Source organism: Prenolepis imparis, unplaced genomic scaffold, assembly GCF_030444845.1.
Source record: "Prenolepis imparis isolate NDT839.2.m4 unplaced genomic scaffold, iyPreImpa1.0 SCAF_45, whole genome shotgun sequence".
Lineage (NCBI taxonomy): Eukaryota > Metazoa > Arthropoda > Insecta > Hymenoptera > Formicidae > Prenolepis > Prenolepis imparis.
The window spans coordinates 81,973-85,536 of NW_028141203.1; positions in this window are offsets into that span (position 1 = coordinate 81,973).

Sequence of the window (3,564 nt, forward strand, 5' to 3'; positions counted from 1 at the left end):
CACCCGCCTCGGGGGAGGCAAGGTGGGTTATGTGGGGCTGGGGGTATATAAACGACCCCCGACCCACTAAAAACCAGACGGCGACACTCGGCCTTACGAGATGTTCTCGGGAACCGCTAAAGCATGACGTCCAAGAACATCTCAGGCTGCGCGTTAACTCGCGCCCTTCTCGCGAGGAGGGAGACGTTTGTCTCACTCCTCATGAGGAGAGGTGGGTGTCGCGCCACACTCTCCTCCTCACGGGGGACTGCGTGCAATGACCCACAAGTCCCCCGACTTGTGGATCTGCAGTCCCCGTAAATCCCACTTGACTGTGGGATTTACTCCATCCTCCGAACTGAGGATGGTGGTCTACGAGGCCGACTAAGTGTCGGTCTCCATCGCCTCCGCCTCCCTACTACTGGCCGGTTTCTGCCGGCCAGAGGACGATGCTGTTGTTGGCCCGGCAGGGACTCGCTTCGCCGCGAGTGTACCGGGCTTTTTCGCCTTTGTCGACGCTTGCTTCGAGGAAGCCGTGGCTATCCTCTCCGCAAGCGGCACGTCCTCTTTTCTTCTCGAGGGAGGTTTGGGTTTACACCCTCTACCTCCCATTCGGTGCGCAGCTGGCAAACCCAGGTCGGCGCAAGCCAGGCACCTGGGTTGCGCCGTGCACCCCTTCGCACTATGACCGAGATCACCGCAGCGGTAGCATGCGGTGCTTCGGTCAACCGCTGCCTTGCACCGGGCCCGGACATGGCCATGTCCGAGACACCGGAAACAAAACACAGGTCGAGCCTTTAGAGTCTCCACCCTGACTCTGTTCCACCCGATCTGCAGCTTTCCTTCTCTGGCCAGTTTGCTGGCCGCCGAGACCGGGCAGCAGACCCAGGCTGAGCCTGGGCCGTTGTCGGTGCTGCGCTGTATCTCCCCCACTCTGATGAGCTCCTCTAGGCATCCCGTCTCCGCGGCGATTGCCAAGGAGACATCCTTAGAGGTGGAGGCCACGTCGAGGCCCCGGACCCTCAACTCCGCGGTCTTCTGGGGCTGCGTGACCTTCACCTCCTCTTTCTCTTTGAGAACCTCCCTCATCCGCTCAGCCAGCTGCCGAGCTTTAGAGAGCCGGTCCCTACCGGGGATCTCAATGACCAGTCCCCCCATCATTGATGGCCTGATCCTCGACCCTACGATGCCGAGGTCCTGGAGGGAGATCTTCTCCCTCGCCTCGCTCATCACCTGGGCGTAGGTCAGACCACTGCCCTCTTTCTCCGCGATGGTGACTGTAACAGCCGCGGTCGCCGGAGCTCTCGGGCCCTTCTTCCTTTTCTTCTTTGTTGTCTTGCGGCGCTTTCTGTCTGGCTTTGCCGCTTGACCAGAGCCTGTCTGCTCCCCGGCTGTCGGAGCCGCAGACCCCTTGGAAGCCCGCGATTGCCGCTTATCGGCGTTCGCGGACTTCCTACCTACAACCTTAGACCACAGGTCCTTAGTGTCCCCCCCAGAATTAGGAATATTCCCCGTCACATGAGATCCCCCCCCCCTTCTCTCGTACAGCATCGAAGAAAAGAACATTGTCTCGATACGTCTCAGTGAGCAGAAGAAAGACAGACACGTCAACTTGCTGTACGTGGAAGACAGCAACAACATTGGACATTTCGCATGGATCAAGAATCTCTTCCGGCTCGTGAGCTCGCAATTGAGCAAAAATAATGACAGAAAATATATCTGCGATCGGTACGTATATTTAATTAAAAACGCAATATATATATACATATATACATATAATATAAAAATGTAATATACAGGGTGTCCTATAATTCGCGAACCACCCGTCAGTTGCAGGTAGAGCACGTTGAACTGAATAGAAAAGTCCTCTACCATTTTGCGATTTTCGCAATAATTAATGAGAAATAAATTAAAGAAGATCAGCCAATTCGCGTGACGACGGCGAGAAAAGACAGCCCAGTTTCACATCGTTACTAAGCATGCGGCGAAAAGAAACAGTATAATGTTACACGGTTGCTAGGCGCGCGATGAAGCGGGGAGGAGCGCTTTACAAAAGACAGTAACTACATACGAGTAGCGCTAACTCTGGACCCCCGAGTGGGCTGTCTCTTCTCGCTGCACGCTTATCATCGCTTGAATTGGCTGATTTTCTTTAATTTATTTCTCATTAATTATTGAGAAAATCGCAAAATGGTAGAGGACTTTTTGACTCAGTTTAACCTACTCTACCTACAACTGACGGGTGGTTCGCGAATTATGGGACACCCTATATAAGTTATATATGGGAAAAAAACTAATTATTTGTTTTTACAGATGCTTGCATTATTTCGGTTCGGAAGACAAATTGCAGTCACATACAAAGTCACCGAAAAACTTTTAAATACGATATACAGTAACGTAAAAATTGCTGCTCCGGCAAGATTCAAAGTAGGCTGTCAGGTACGCGTGAGTAAATTCAAGACCATCTTCGAAAAAGGTTTTACACCAAATTGGATTACCGAAAATATTTAAAATTATCAAAGTGCAGAAAACTAATCCTGCGACATATATACTTGAAGATTCGCGCGGAAATTCCGTCGCCGGAGGATTCTACGAGTACGAGTTACATCATGTTGCAAATCCCGATGTATATCGCGTGGTAAAGGTTTTGCGGAAAAGAGGTGATGATGTTTATGTGAAATGGTTGGGACTGGATAAATCTCACAACTCATGGATTCATAAAAATAATATATTATAAACATTTACTTAAAATATATGTACACTCTTTATTTTACAATATATTTATCTAATAATTTTATAAATACAAATATACATATAATATACATATTTATACAAAATATTTTACAACAAATATTATTTACAAAGATATTTTATAATGTCTCCATGGCAATGTATCAGTGGTTTCAGGTATGATATACCGCTTGTCATCGTGAGGACTTAGAGCAATTTTTGTCTCGCGAATGGTGTATACTTCATGCAATTTCGATCTTATACATGACTGACTACGTGTCATTTCAATCTCTTCATTCAAACACCGCGTATAATCATCAAACGTTATCGTTCTCGCGACAACGTTACTCTTGACTCCTTTTACTTTTTTCGTATCTTTCTTGCCATCCACTCGCATACATTTTTGCTCTAAGCCCTACAAATTCGGTCATATCACACCGTTATTTTTATCTTTCATTAGACCAGGTACTTTTTTATTCACGAGCGGTATACCGTACACATTGTCCGCAGCGTAATCGCTCGTATCAAATTTGTCGAGGTTGCGCTTTATATTCTCGTACACATCTTCACATTCGAAGTGGTATATTAGGCTGTCTGTGTCGGTGTACATTACCCTGCATCTGTCACGATACAGCGGTGACATGTACTCATGATGAAATTCGTATAAACATGTTTTGGAGATGTCGAGTATGCACATGCCGACATAGATTGATTTGTAAAATTTTACTTCGAGTTTACGTAATTCTACAGCAATAAGATTTTCCGAAAAGATGCTTCTACTGTGGAAATTTGGTTTCGCAATCATTGCCTCTGCACCGTATCTTCTTTCCCAATGTGTGATAAGTTTTACAATCC